The sequence below is a fragment of the Thermobia domestica genome, chromosome 4 (assembly GCF_964235325.1).
Source record: "Thermobia domestica chromosome 4, izTheDome1.hap1.1, whole genome shotgun sequence".
Taxonomy (NCBI): domain Eukaryota; kingdom Metazoa; phylum Arthropoda; class Insecta; order Zygentoma; family Lepismatidae; genus Thermobia; species Thermobia domestica.
The window spans coordinates 333,870,718-333,886,698 of record NC_137457.1 but is presented as its reverse complement, the minus strand read 5'-3'; the positions used below and the strand labels follow the sequence as shown (position 1 = coordinate 333,886,698).

General features: G+C 34.4%; 2 protein-coding genes across 5 annotated transcripts in view; both read left to right on the top strand.

Moving 5' to 3' along the window:
• Window positions 1–15,981, top strand: part of LOC145684481 (guanine nucleotide exchange factor DBS) — a 295,537-nt gene that overhangs the window by 13,082 nt on the left and 266,474 nt on the right. The window lies entirely within an intron of this gene.
• Window positions 1,499–15,981, top strand: part of LOC145684480 (uncharacterized) — a 29,176-nt gene continuing 14,693 nt past the window's right edge. Inside the window, exons 1-2 of one of the 3 annotated variants that reach the window (XM_081756920.1) lie at window positions 1,499–1,949; window positions 10,118–10,223. The gene's annotated coding sequence lies outside the window, so the exon portion shown is untranslated. Of the gene's footprint in view, window positions 1,950–2,077; window positions 2,186–2,220; window positions 2,243–10,117; window positions 10,224–15,981 lie in introns of those variants that run through there. The other 2 variants (XM_081756921.1, XM_081756922.1) reach the window with 2 other exon arrangements.

The window sequence follows — 15,981 nt, the reverse complement described above, 5'->3', positions numbered from 1 at the left end:
GTGCGACACACCACTGTGTATTGCGAGACACTGGTTGGGAATAACTGGTTTAAAATATCCTACAAACGTGCTGCGGACATTGTAAATGGGAATGTTTTCAGGATATTAAAAGTACGTATTGGTTATTTGTCTTCCTGTTAAGAAAGCTACAGAAATTGCGTTTTAATTGCCACGGAAAATATCCCCAAAATTAACCAATTGGAGTGCAACAATTCCAACGTACTTTCATTTCTTCTTACAAAGCCTCGTTTTGTTAGTCACCCGCTTTGAAACTAATTGAGAGAACATTTCGCAAAAAAAAAAAAAAAAAAAAAAAAGTCTTTCACAAGTTATTTTTTAATTGCACAAAAATTGACAGGTCCTAAAATGTCTTTTCTTTTCTGCTTTCTAATAGTAAGGAATATTGATTAAAAAGAGAGTAGTAAGAATCTGTTCCATTGTTTCGCCTACAGCATTTATGATATTCCGCAGTTACAAATTCCTGGTGAAAGAAAGATGTTTGTGTTCTTTACTAGCAGACACAATGCTGTCCCTTTTCCTTCACTTTTCTTTCTTTAAATAGGAAACAAAAATAAACACTCAATACAATTTATACAATTTTTTTTTGAGTAGGCTTATTGTAACATATGACTGTAGTATTTACTGTCTTTCACTTTCTAAAAGTAATAACATACATTTAATAACATGTGTGGAATAAAAAATAAAGTTGTTCATTAATCCCCAGCTTCAAAATAACTTCTACAAAACAAGCCTCATTATTCATTACTATGATTAATTTCAATTTATTTGTTTTGCAAATTTGTTATTAAATAATCTGATCATGCAATTTTCCAGACATAATTTTTAGATGTTCATGAGCAAGGAATCAAATCTCTTTTTACACTTTCGTTGTTTAAGAGTACAAAGGACTAATACCTACTTGTGTTGCTCTTGTCAATTTACTTCATAAAATATGAAATATGATACACGGCATTTTAACAAGAAAATAGTATCCTATTAGTTATACAACCTTTCGTCAAAGTATTAGAAACAACCAGGAAAACTAACATTGATATACACATATTCAGATCATGTCTTCCCCTCCAATTTTTAACGTCCAATCTCCGCCACTTAGAGCTACTTTTAAGAGCTCCAAACTTTGGGATGGGTTTTATTTATATATATAATAAAAAAGTTTCCTCTTATGGGGCCATCGCCCTCTGGATCCGCCCCTGTCCAAAATTGTATTTTGACGAAAAGTGGGGAACTCCCGATTATCGCAATTAGATTGGCATTACACGCTTAAGAAAATTAGAAATTCGGGCTGCTTATAGCAACCGGTAATTTTAATGTTTTCAGTAGGTATCGATGCCGATTTTATGTTGTAATAACTTCAATATACTTACTTTGTGAGCATTCGAAATCAACGTACTCAATCAACTCAAGCAGCCAGCAGCATTTCGCCGGAAGTTTCGAGGCGTATTCATTGCATATCTCCGCCCACAATATGTAAATGTTAAGAGCATTGTGCTTAGCAGGAAGTGACTGTTCGATTAGAAGTTTTAATTAAATAAAATTTGCTCGTCTGTTTTATTTCATTAGTGTCATTAGAGCCACATCACATTTTAGTCTTACATTATCTCTGATGAATGCAATACGTGAAGTATAATGTTTTTCTTTTTGATGGGAGGAATCATTCGCGTTCAGGCTTCGCGGCTGGTCGATGGAAGCTGCCTTCAACACCCATTTCAGAAATAAACTCTCCCTCGCAGCGTCGCTCCAATGCTACGCCTTTCCTGCCGCCATCTTAGCAACACAGCTAGAGACGATGTTGTGATATTTTAAATACTTTTGATTCACAAAATACGCAGTTGTTTTGTTAGAAGTAAGAAGTTTTAGAAGAGAGTGAATCTTAGAAGAGCTTTCCTTGAAGACAACAGCACTGTAAACATGTGACAGTGTGTAAGAAGGTAAGTTAAATATTTTACACCGAGTGTAAGTAGGAGAAGACGTTAGGCGCAATTTTGTCTGCCCTCCGCTCTTGCCTTGCCATTTTCAACCATTTCGGCGTGCAATAAGGACTACTTCACGCTGGGAAATGAAAGGACATTGAATACGACAGGTTCAAATCATAATAGACAAGTTCGGCATCGGCAGCACGAGGAGCAGAAACACGTGAAAAAATCAAAACAAACATGAGAGCCGAGTACATATGACATATTTAATCAGTGTATTGAAAGTACACAAAAGTATAGCCATTACGGTACTTTATTGTGGAAAAAGATACATGGTTACTTGTGATATCCATATAATTACATCCCATTTTTTTTTTAAAAGCGATTCGTTTGAAAAGGAAATAACAACATAGAATACTGTACATAATAGATTATTGCACTGGCTTTTTATGAAGACGAGAAAAGCCTCTTGTTGGGCAAGATAAATGATGGTATTGTACTGTACCCGGTTTGTTGACTACATACCTGCCCCCCTTTTCGTGTTAATGAAATAGAAAAAATCGACAAGGAATTAGGTATTAAAATGGGAACCCCCATAATATACGGTAATTGCTCTTCCATTGTCATTGTAAGGATTAAAGTTCATTTTATGTAGTAATGAATGCCTTCCCGTCTGATCCAGTGGCTAGCACGCACTTTGGTGTGCGTAATTCCGGTGGTTTGGATTGCATCTGAAACTATAGGATTGTCTGATATACCATCGGTGCTAATATGGGTCACTGTCTTCAATAAAAAATATAGTAACGAAATCCAGGCAACCGGTATAACGTTATTTTGTACTGGAGGACAGTGTCGTAGTGGTAAATGTTCAACTCCGGTGCACGGTGCCCCTGCTTCGACCTCGGGAATGCGTTTCTGTACTCTTATTTTATGAAAATCATTTGTTCAAGTATTAATCACGGGGGCGTGGTGGCTCAGTGGTAGAGCGTTCACCGCTGGTGCGTAGAGTCCCTGGTTCGATCCCAGTTCGCGCCAAGTGGGCTTTGTGGTGGACAAACACAATGTTCGTGGCTTTTCTCGGGGTTCTTTCGTTTCCTCTCACTTTCTTCATTCCACCATTGCATTCATTTCTTATCGTCACCGTCTCCTTTAGTCTAGCCGGCATAACTGTGGGACGTAAAACTAACATTTCATTTTATATTAATTACCGACCGTAATATTATGATGCTTTAAAAATTACTTGTCGCTTCATACAAGCAGTCATAATGCTGAATGGAAAGATTTTGCGTATTGGAACTTCTCGTCTGTGTAGGGATACAGTTTGTTGAGAAATACGGGAATTATTTGTAAGACGTCTTGGAGTAAAATTTAAATTTTCGATACATGGATGATAGTTGTATAGTAAGCGGTGTCATTTTTCGGTAAATATAGGGCCTACTTACGAAAATCGGCTTCAAATGTCTTAAGAATTCGCGTTCTATAATACCGTCGCATTATTTTCCACTCTTAACGTCCCACGATTATGCACCGAGCCTAAAGGAGACAGAGCTGAATAAAAATGATGGGATGATGAAAGTCGGAGGAAACTGCAGAACCCTGAGAAAATATTTTCGTGCACAAAGCCCACTTGACGAGAGCTGGAATCGAACTAGAGATCTCATACGCCACAAGTGAGCGCTCTACCACTGAGCCACCGCGGCCTCTTAACTTACTATATAGTATATCGTTAAGAGTTCTTTGTATTGGTGGCCAGGGGCACATCCACGTTTGGGAGTCCACAGGGCTCGGTTCCCGCCTCCTAAACTTCGTACATGTATGTACACTTTTTAAAGAAAATTATATTTGTTAAGCTGAGAAATGATTGATACAGATTAAAGATTTGACCTCAGTCATCATCTGTACTATTGCTTTTCTGAGAAAAAACAATCGAATGTTATCATTTTTCGTGAAAATTTGCTTTTAGTACGTAAAAACTTCTTATTGTCTTTTTTTCGGCTGTAGAATAACACCCGTTCTATACTACCTAAATAGTGTCTGGTAATATTGGATCCCTTCCAATAAAAATTTCTGGGTGTGCTCCTGTTGGCGGCTTTACACTTGAACTAGATATTCTTGCGGGAGTTTTTTTTTTTTTTTTTTTTTCTCGTGACTTCATTGGAAGTGCGAGAGCGGAAGGCAGGGTAGTAGTGGGAAGGTTAAAGAACTAAAGGCATAAAAGTATTCATTATTTGCAGTCAGTGCTACTTAAAATACCGTGGGAAAATGCATTTAAGTTGTTGGAGCTTACTGTGCCTTACAAGTGTAATAGTGAATTACTACTATTTATGTGCTTTCTCAACCTGTGGTATGTGTACCTCTTGTGATACGCGAGATCCTGTTGGTCATATGTATGACTTGCGGTGTATTAATAATTAATATGCTTTACTTGTACGTTAGTTAAAAAGGGTTGAGTACCACTGTTTCATACGAATATGTGCTACCTCGCAGATTCGTGCAATGTAAGTTTTTCTTTGTAAAGCAAAAGATTTTACACTTACCAGTCCCCATGTAATTCAACTGCATCAATTGTCTGTTTTAATAGTAATCGGCCTTTTAAAAATGCATGGTTTCTCTCAGCGGAGATTAATCGTTTATTCAAAAATCTATAATATTTTCCATTATACGAACTTTGCTTTTAATAAACTTAAATCCGATTAAAACTACTCGCTGAGCAAAGGAATATGCTTATTATACAAATTACTAACGTCTAACAGTTTCGCCAAATATCCACTTGGCTTCATCAGATACTATCTCTAGAAAAATAAAAATTATAAATTAATACTAGTTTCTGGTGTATCGCAAATGAGAAGTGGAAATATTACAACCAGGGTTGGCTGGTTTAAACCAAAGTGGTTTAAACCAGCTGGTTTTTTTTTTTTTTTTTTTTTTTTTTTTTTTTTTTTTTTTTTTTTAACGATTGGTTTTAAAAAAAAACGAAAACTGCTTTAAATCGTGTGAACTTCATGGTGACGTTTCCACATATCAAACCATCCGCATTACGTTTATCTACTTTTCACCTTTTAATCAAGGGGTCCCGTGTTCAGTTCTCGGTCGAACCACAACCCATCTTTCAAGTGTAAACGAAGTAGCGATTCGAGGTGTCCCTTTAAGCGAAAGTCTTCTCCGTGATAACCTTGGTATTTCATAAGGATGTTAAGCCTAAACACGAAATGAAACCAAATTATATATCTTTATTGAATCAATGCCTGTTGTTTTATAAAGAAGGCAAGGTTGCTTAAACATATTGATAGAAGTTGCCAAATTTATGAATTGCCTACGTAGCTTCCAACATCAACTTGGATTTGACTTTAATTTTATTGAATGATATCTACATACCAAATTTGTAATTTAATACCTCAGTTCTGGCGTAGTGATTATGATACGTTGACCTTAAAATTTTACATATAAATACATTTAAAGTAATACAGGATTTTTCCAATGGTTAAGGCGGGAGTTTCCCGATTTATATATAATTCTGGTATAATGTTTTTACTTGTGTAACTGTTTATCTTTTTGTCCTTCTGAAATTACTCGACAATTATATTAACAAGTAAACCTATGTAAAGATCAGTACAACGTATTTTTTTATCAGGAGTCCGTCGTGAGTGACTCGGCAATCGTATTTGTGACCAATTAGTCCCGGTTCCGTGTCCAAAGGGATAATTTCTCTTGGATGTAAGTCGAGAAGCGGTTTGGGTTCCGCTTTAAGCTTATGCGACTCCTTCCAGCATAACCTTGTTGTTGCATAATAACACCAAGGCGAAACAAACTCATTTCTGTTCATATCTAATATAAATACATAGAGTAAATTATTTAAACCAAAAACCTGGTTTAAACCCAAAAAACCGGGTTTAAGCAAAAAAAACTGGTTTTTTGGTTTTTTCAATATAAACCATGGTTTTTGCCAACCCTGATTACAACTATACTTTTGATATTTATAAACGTAGAATACCATTGAGCTATCGATCGTAGCGCCCATGATGAACTACTCATAGAGATGCAAGGCTTTGGGAAAAAAAATAAATACAGGGTTTTTCATCCATGCCTTTCTTTTTGCTAGTTTTATTTTCTTTTTTTAAATTACAATTCTAATGAAGAAACAACAGTACGTTCCACTCCCCGTCCCGTCATTATAAGAAAAATAGCATCCAATTACTGTCTTGTAAGCAGAAAAAGCATGAAAACCTAAGAAACCAAAGAAAAACTTAATTGAATAGGAAAGTCTCAAGTGGCAATTCAGTGGACGCAGTGTTTTATCTAATTATAACAAATGGTAACATACTTTAGGTATCAGGGTTGGCAAAAACCATGGTTTTTATTGAAAAAAAACAGTTTTTTTATTTAAACCAGTTTTTTTTTTTTTTTTTTGGTTTAAATAATTTACTCTGTATTTATATTACATATGGACAGAAATTAGTTTGTTTCGCCTTGGTGTTATTATGCAACAAGGTTATGCTGGAAGGGGTCGCATAAGCTTCAAGCGGAATCCAAACAGCTTCTCGGCTTACATCCAAGAGAAATTGTCCATTTGGACACGAAACTGGGACTAATTGGTCACAAATGTGGTTGCCGACTCACTCACGAAGGACTCTTGATAAAAATACGTTGTACTGATCTTTACATAGGTCTACTTGTTAAAAATAATTGTCAAGAGTCATTTCAGAAGGACAAAAAGATAAACAAACAGTTACACAAGTAAAAACATTATACAGAATTATATATAAATCGGGAAACTCCCGCCTTAGCCATTGGGAAAATCCTGTTATTTAAATGTATTTGTGTGTAAAATTTTAAGGTCAACGTATCGTAATCACTACACTAAAACTGAGGTATTAAATTACAAATTTGGTATGTAGATATCGTTCAATAAAATTAAAACAAAGTGAAATCCAAGCTGATGTTGGAAGATACGTAGGCAGTTTATAAATTTTGCCAATTTCTATCAATATGTTTAAGCAACCTTGGCTTCTTTATAAAACAACAGGCATTCAGGCTAGTAGAAATATATAATTTGGTTTCGTTTCGTATGTTTAGGCTTAAAATCCTTATGAAATACCAGCGTTATAACGGAGAAGACTTTCGCTTAAAGGGACACCTCGAATCGCTACTTCGTTTACACTTGAAAGATGGGTTGTGGTTCGACCGAGAATTGAACACAGGACCCCTTGATTAAAAGGTGAAAAGTAGATAAACGTAATGCGGATGGTTTGATATGTGGAAACGTCACCATGAAGTTCACACGATTTATTTTTTTTTGTTTTTGTTTAAACTTTTTTTGAAAAAACCAGCTGGTTTAAACCAGCCAACCCTGTTAGATATTAGAAGGAACCATTTTGTGTAGGATCATACGTGGATCAAACGTATACCTAATGGATTTTTACTGGCATTGGCCAAATGACGGATTATGATTTTTATTTTGTAACTGATCTCATAACGGTTCTAATAACATATCAGAAGTTCACAATAAAATGTTTCGTGACCAAGATTTAAGCGAGATCTCATATCAAAATATAAATTGTTTTGTATATTTCGTAGTTTGTGGTACAATTTCTTCTTTCACAGTGGTAGAGCGTTTACTTCTGGTACGTGGGGTCCAGGTCTCGCCGAGTGCAGTTTGTGATAGACAAACCCCGTGGGCATGTGTTTCTCGTGGTTCTCCCGTTTCCTCCCACTTTCTTTATTCCACCATTTCATTCAATTTCATCATCCTTGTCTCCTTTAGTCTCACAGCATAATCGTGGAACATGAAACTTGATTTCTTGGCCCTTCATGCTCGCTCTGCTCTAATGTGTTTGCTTATAAACAAAAGTTCGTATTTTCAAAAGAAAAAGTCCAAGATTCGGAGAACCCTCCTGCTCCATCTCAAGTTGTCAACTATGTTCTTACATTATTAAGAAATACCTAAAAATCAACTTAGAAATTTTCTCCGTCACAAAGATGAACAAAGAATTAAATGAACAGCTTTCTAAAAATGTTCTAAGCGGTAACTAACGTTTAAAAATTATTCAGGGTCTTACTTTTGTGTAATTCGTGTTATGTTAGTTTTGTTTGGACTGTATAGTGTCTGTAAAGTAGAGTTTGTAAATATTTTGTATTTTCTGACGAAGTTCCTAAACCGGAAAAATAAAAAAAAAATTCTTCCCTCCTCATGGCCAAAGATTTTTTCTGAAACAAATTCTTTTACAAGGAAGGCGAAGTAAAGCCTTTGAAAAACACGAATATTTATTGTATAACATAAATAATATATTTTCTCTGGAATAATATCAAATAACGCTATGTTTCAAGGTGAATGGGAAACTCAACTTCATAAAAAACAAAAATGAATGGAAATGATTATGAACATAATAGAAAGAAAAGGGCGTTTGGAATATTAGAGCCAAACGACCGGTGGTTTTGGTTAACCATCTGAGGAGTCGGTTCCAAGGGAGAAAAAAGTTTAGACATAATTATCCTCTGTTTGTACTGTTCCTACTAGAAATATAAAACCGCTGATTGGTCGAAGTCCTTTGATCTTGTTTTTGAAAAAAAAAAAAATAATGCCTGTATATCAACCGAGAACATTTATGGACAGCCCTCTTTCTACCTACCTCGTATTCTAGAATTTGATGAAGACAGGTAAAAGGTTCCTTTATACAACATCTTAGTTAGAATACTTCAAAGTGTGTGTTGTGATAATGCATGAATCGCACTTGAAAAAAAAAAAAAAAAAAAAAATTCTCGTTTCTCATGTAGCTCTTGAACTTTCGAACTAGTGTTTTTTCCCTATCGTCCATTTTTAGGTTTCTAATTACTCAAATTTATTGATTATTTATTAAGAAGAAATAACTTAAAATTACCAAAAACATTTTGGGAAGGGGGGAGAGAATACCCTCTAAGTACGTCCTTGATTCTGATGTTAAAGTAACTGCAAAGTTCGAAAAATCACATTTTTACTCTTAATTTAGTTTTTTCCCTGAAAAATAAAAAACAATGTATATCCTTCAAGTTTAGCCGAAGTCATGCGATTGGGATCCCATTTGGGCTGGTGGGAGATCTTCACCCACTACCAAAAAATGTGCGAAATATTATGTTGTAACAGGCTTTCGGTTGCCAAGTTATGGGCGGCCGAAGATTTTAGCCATGTTTTCGAAAAGAGAAAATAATATAGCGAAGTAATAACCTTAACCTTTTATATAAGTGTATGAAATATTATCTTTGCAGACTTTCGATCGTCGAGTTATGAGGGTGAGTGTGTGTCAAATTTAGTCACGTTAAAAAAAATCAACGGAAGTCAGACCATCTGAATCAAAACGGAACCATACCATTTGTTGACTAGTTATACGTGCCGTGTAAAATAATATGGTGTGCAGGCTTTTGTTTCCTAATTTGTGCGCAAAATGTAATATTTTCCATCGTAGAAGCTTTCCTTTTAGTAGACTTAAATCTGATTTAAACTAATCGGTGAGCAAAACAATGCAGTTATTGTAAAATAAATATTAACGTCTAACAGTTTCGCCAATATGTTAATCAACAGTTAATGAAAAAATGGAAGGAAGCAAGATTCATTGAAAGGAAGGTGAAAGGATCATGAACCAGAATTCAGGACTTAAAATTGATGAACAGTGGGAGCCTTAAATTGTTAAGGAACCTTAAAGATTGAATATGTTAATTGTACAAGTTATTTTTGTAAATTTTTATTTATTTATTTAGTGTTCATATTTGAGTTATTTGTAAGGTTATTTTGTAAATTACATATGTATGTGTATGGTGTCAACAGAGGAGGAAAGGGAATTAGTTATTTTTGTTTCTGTTTTATATTTTTGTTTTGTGATTGAAGGGGGTTGACCTGAAGTAGCTTATGGTAGCTAATCAGCACTCAGGGATTGTTTCTCTGTCTGATATATATAATCTGTCATTACCTGTATATTTATAATGTCTTATGATGCCAAGTTTCAGTACGAGGATGCAAAATATGCCATATGACTTCTGGCCATTGTCCTTTTTGTTGTGGTAGTTGGTGAGATTGGGATCTATAATTAGTCTGGAAGAAATTGATAATGAATTAATTAGAATGAATGGATTATTATAAATTAATTGGAGGCGTCATCATCAAACTTATTGGTAAGAATAGATTTGAATATATTTATGTAGATTTTCTTTTATAGGATTTCGGGATGATATCATGAATAACAACAATAAGATACTTTGTTTGGAGAGGCATCTTCCCTATAATTTGACGTGAATAAGAGAGGATAGCGTAGCTATTTGAAGGTGAGTTATGAATTTCGTAGAGTATTGTATCTTCTTATGAGTTTTATTTATTTATGTATTTTTCATGTAGTAAGTGTTTTGAAGCTCTTTTCCCTCAACCATACTCTGTCATGTTCCTTTGTATATAATTCTTAATGCCTCTGCAAGTTTCTGATCGTCCTCCTAATTACATCCGGTATTAATTTGCAAAAATGACTTGTTCACACCGTTCTTTACTGCACCTGAAGTACTTCACAAAATATTAAGAATTTAAAAGCGATACCAAAACAATTTAATAACTACTAACAATCAATTTTGTTACTTTTCCGTTGTTTATGAATTTGACCTTAGATGCTTAGGTGCCGACTACGTGGTTGCTATTGGAGATATTTATAAAACCTATTGGAGATATTTAATAGGTACTGAGCATCCATTGAATGTTTGCGTTGGAATTACCTTTGAAATTAATCTTTCATGCCAAGAATAATAATAATAATAATAATAATAATAATAATAATAATAATAATAATAATAATAATAATAAGAAACTATAGTGCATGTGATCCCAGGTTAATTTTACATAGGGATCCATATGTGTTGAAAAATTATTTATCAGTACCTATTTTAGACTCTTTAGGTTTGCGTCACGTCGAAGATCGAGCGATATAACATTACAACGATAATAATAATAATAATACGTGAGTGTAATTTTGTATAATTATTTCTTTAAAGAACTTGGTGTTTGCTGTTTTTAATTTTAAAAATGCTTTACGTAAATTACAACACAGTTGAATCATCTTCTATTTTCACTCAAATGTTCTAAAGATTTGACTCTTGTCTCCTTATTTTGGCTAATATTGCTCAACACGTTTCAAATTCACAAACAAAATCTTAATGTTTAGGAAATTTTGTTCAATATAAAGTTTAGAAAATCATGCTCAAATAAATTACAAAAACATTAAATTCTTTTCGTCTTGGCAATTTAAAAATAACTTAACAGGTTCATTTTATTTCAACAGCTGTTGATAGTCTTTCTCACCTCTCAGGAAGAACTTGGGATCTACTTTAAAAAATATTATAAAAAAGCACCCATTGAGAAGTCGGTACCTATGGTTGTGTGACACTTGAAACGAATAACAAGCTGATCCGAAGTTAAGACTTCCATTTATTGCATTTCGTCCCCCCCCCCTTCCCCTCCAAAAAAAAAAAAAAAAAGTACACTGAGGATATTGTAATATTGAGTTAATTATTAAAATCACAATGAAACATGACTTGAACCTAACTGTGCTGCTCACTGAAATCTTTATCTGAACATAGAAAATACAAGTTACAACCCTTCTCAGTCAGGTATCAAGAGCTCCATCTGTACTGTTTTGACACTCGAAACGACATTCTCAAAATCAACTAATACCATAAAACCTTCCAGAGAGATCATGAAGCCTCAGGGTGTCTACTGACCTGAAAAGCCTGGAATTTATTTTTATACCTGGGAAAAGCTTGAAATTTAACAACAAACCTGGATTTTTCTCAATCTTTCCTTTTTCACTGCATATAATACAAAAATCTTCACTTTTCTTTAAGGCTTATGTTTTGTGAGTATGTTGATGACAACCACGGGGATATCTGAGCTGAGTTCTGTCACTGCTTCCACTTGCTCGTGACAGATTTTTTTTTTCCTTCCTGTGGCAGAGTTCCCATAGACCTAGAAAGTCTTTAGGTGGAATTTCTATCCATATTTATTTGGCAGTTCGAAAACATTTACAAATCCAGAATTCAGGGAAATGCCGGTAAAGGAAATTAAAAAGTAAGGGACCAGTCAGGGAAAATGGTACTTGAAACTGGCAATCAAGGAAAATTGGGGATTTTGCTCAGGAAGTGAAACTTTTTTTACGTTTCACCTATTTGTTAACATAACCCGATAATTGAAAAACAGGAGAGAGATATTATCAAGGGATATGAATCACACGTTAGTTAAAGGTGAGAACTGGTTCTTTTTGTCAGTTACTGCACATTTTTCTAAACTGGCCTTCTGGTAGGGGATATTAACAGTAACAACTTTTCTTTCTTTAAAAAAATAGAGACTTGGAAAATAATATAAATACACCTGGAATTTAAAAACAAACATCTAATAGACACCTTACTACTGATTATCACTGACAAGAAGTGTCAAACGCTAACCGTCGTGTCTCCTCTGCGAGGGTGCCTTTTTATATTCATAAATGTTCCATTTTCGTGTTTATTATAAATACACTGCTTTTTGTGTCCACTTTCCCCTATCAATAGAGTTTGAACAACTTACCTGATTTGTTTCTAGATTCGAAAGTTGAACAAACGAAGTGAGCAGTCAGTGGTATTTCGGAATGTTAAAGCGGACGAGATTTTTGGTCAAAAATGTATAACTAACACGTACCAAGATTCTCACTTTAAAGCTTTGTTTGCGAACTCACGTCGCCGTCCTACAAAGAATTCGTAAAGACAACTGTTATTTATTTTTGCTTGGGTGGCAAAGATAAATTATAGGAGATGGAGGCATTCAAAAAAATATTCTTTAGTATCGACTTGTTTTAATCTCAATATTTAAGTTATTAGCATGTACACTCATGTCCAAAATGATTGTCGCATATCTATAACTGTCTTCTTGTAAGAATATAATTTGATAATGATTTTGCAGGGTACTTTTAATACTGATACTATGTGTATAATCGGGAAATGTATATTTGTAGTAAGTTTCATAGGAAAAGAATTATAAATACGAAATTAGAATGAGTAAAATGAAATGTTGCCAAATGTACACGAAAGTTTTATTTTCGTTTTATTGTTCTTATTTACTGCCCTTTTGACATGGAATTTGCCACATGCACGTCTTTGCCACATGCACATATTAACATTATAAGAAATACCGAGTGAATTCGTTATCAAATTATATTTCTACAATAACATATTTATAGACACGCGACAATAATTTTGGACATGTGTACATTATCCTCTTTTTTTATGTTTGGTTTTGCTTGTGCTTGCTTTACCCATGTTTGCTTTCTTTCATGTGTAATATTTCGCACAAGAACAGCTCTTGCCTTTACACATCCCCTCTCTGTGTTTCTATTCTCCTAACCTTTCATTTGTCCGTATGCATGTACATCTTAAACATGGTTAAGTAAAGCTCAAAGTTTTATTGCTAAGCTACTTAGAAGTACATTTTTAAATATATATACAGGATAGCAATATTCAGTTGTTCTCATCTTATTTTCGCTGCTATAATTTCAGCGATTAACCTGTCGCCTTTTTCAGAGGAATTAAGAACACTGTTTTAGGTAGAAACATTTTTAAATAAATAAATACGCTTATTCTGGAGTTCAAGAGGTCATCTACAATGCAATTCTGGAAGAGAATGTATAAATTGAATTTGAGAAAAAATACGTTTTTATGATCATAATTTTTCTTCTTGTCAAGGTCGAGTCTAGAAAATACTTCGATGAAGATGTCTTTTAAAAAGTGGTCTTATAGCGACTCATAACTCTTTTGAAGTAGCATTTTACCCTGTGTAAACGTGATAAACTTATGGGGAGAGAGGATGTGTAATCTCCCATATTCTCCTACGGTACATCCTTGCTATTCACCTTGATAAGGGAGCAGTTTTCTGTATTTATGTTTATTTAAAATATAAGTTCCTCTCCTTCCTTAGTGCTTTGATAAAAGCCAGAAACTATGAATTGCTGAAATTATAAGCAGTCAAATTAAGAAGGAAATACTTTAGTGAAGGATTGTGTAAATGGTTCAATGTAATTGTTTGAATATCAAATAATTATATAACAATTAAGTATAGGGTTGATTAATTTGTGTGTGAATTTCATTTGTTCATTGTGCAAAAGTGGTATGAGGTAAAACCGTAGAATTTGGTGTAACTTTAGAAAGGACATAAGTTTTGTCTCGCCATAGAAGCATGTCACTTGTACTAAAGGTTGAAGAGATATAGGGTCAAAGGTCAAATTTGGATTTTTTTCCTTATGGGGCTGCAATGGTAAATTCTGAAAGAGCCTGAAAAAACGTAAATCGAAGTGATAACAAAGAAAGAGCTCTATGGTATGGTTCTATGTCGCAAGGCGACCAAATATGCGTCAATCAAGTGTCAAGATCAGAGGTCACGGTCAGATCAAGGTCATAGGCCATTTGAATACACTGAAAACAACGCAATGTCCGTACCTCTTCATGTCAAATGGGTTCTCAAGGTGACATGTGACCTTGATCTGACAGTGACCTCTGACCGTGACCAGTGATCTGAGACTTGATTGACGCATATTTGGTCGGCTTGCGACATATAATCACACCATAAAGCTTTTTCTTTGTTATCACTTCGATTTACGTTTTCTCAGGCTCTTTCAGAATTTTCCATTGCAGTGCCATAAGAAAAAAATCGAAATTTGACCTTTGACCCTATATCTCTTCAATCTTTAGTACAAGTGACATGCTTCTATGACGAAACAAAACTTATGTCCTTCGTCTAAAGGTACACCAAATTGCACGGTTTTCTCATATACCACTTTTGCACAGTAAACAAATGAAATTGACACACGAATTAATCAACCCTCTGTGTATATATATATATATATATACACTTGTTAAACCCCTACTCTTTGCCAGACCGTAAAAAGAATGCTTTCCACCTAATACGCTATTTTGAAGTGTCCATAGAAACACTTCTTACCGCCTGATACAGAAATTTAAGTTACGTACAGCAGAAATGTATGCCATACATAGGAGAGATGCACCGGAAGAAGCCAAACAATCAGTTCAGAGTGACTACACTTGGAGATAGAATGGTAATTGGCCTAACAACAGATTTGGAGGGCATAAAAAAGCGCCGCAACATTTGATTTTTTTTTTTACTATAGTAAACCTTATAAATGCTAGGGAATGACAGAATTTATGCATTGTAATAAACCTGTAATTTGTTTGATATTTAAAACATAAAATAGAAAATTGATGAATATTTTGTAGCGGAACATCATGGGTGGCGGAAAGTATAATTCCCAACATATTGTTTTTTCTAAATGTCAGATATACGTATTTGATCCAAAACATTTCTGTATGTTCCATTTCATACATCCATTTTTTTAATTCGAAATACTTATTATTGCACCATTTCTAAGAAAAAGAAAGGTCTGGCAAAGGGTTAAAGAATTGTGAGATGTTTCTTAAAGTATGTCAGAAGCAATGTCTCAAAAAGCAATTAATAATAACATAGTATGCAAACTTCTAATACCATCATCACATTAAAAAAAAAAAAAATCCTGCCGGTCTTATCAGACTTGTAGTACACATACTGTGAAAAGTAATCAATGACATTATTTTGAAGGCAATAGGGTACAAATGTCATCCTGTTCTTCGTGGGTGCAATGGATTACTTTGGACTTCCTGCACAGAAAGCTCCCTGAACCCTTCTGTAAAAAGATTGTGGTGTAAATTGGCTACCCAAATCATGTCATCTCTTCTAGATTATTCTCTGTGAGTTGTTTCAGGTCTATGGAAATAACATAGTACCCCATATTACCCCATACTACCCCATATGGAAATAAATTACGGGAAATTCGTGAACTGAAAAGCAACATCGGACGCATCACTACGAATTTTCCGTGCAATATGCCTGCAAAAATGGTGTAGAATTAGATTTTCAGAATACATTCCACTTACTGAAGCAGAGGACGATATCTAAACATTATCTTCAAAGCATATACTGTTGGTTGCTTTTCATAACGAAAAGATGTATATTTAATTATCACTG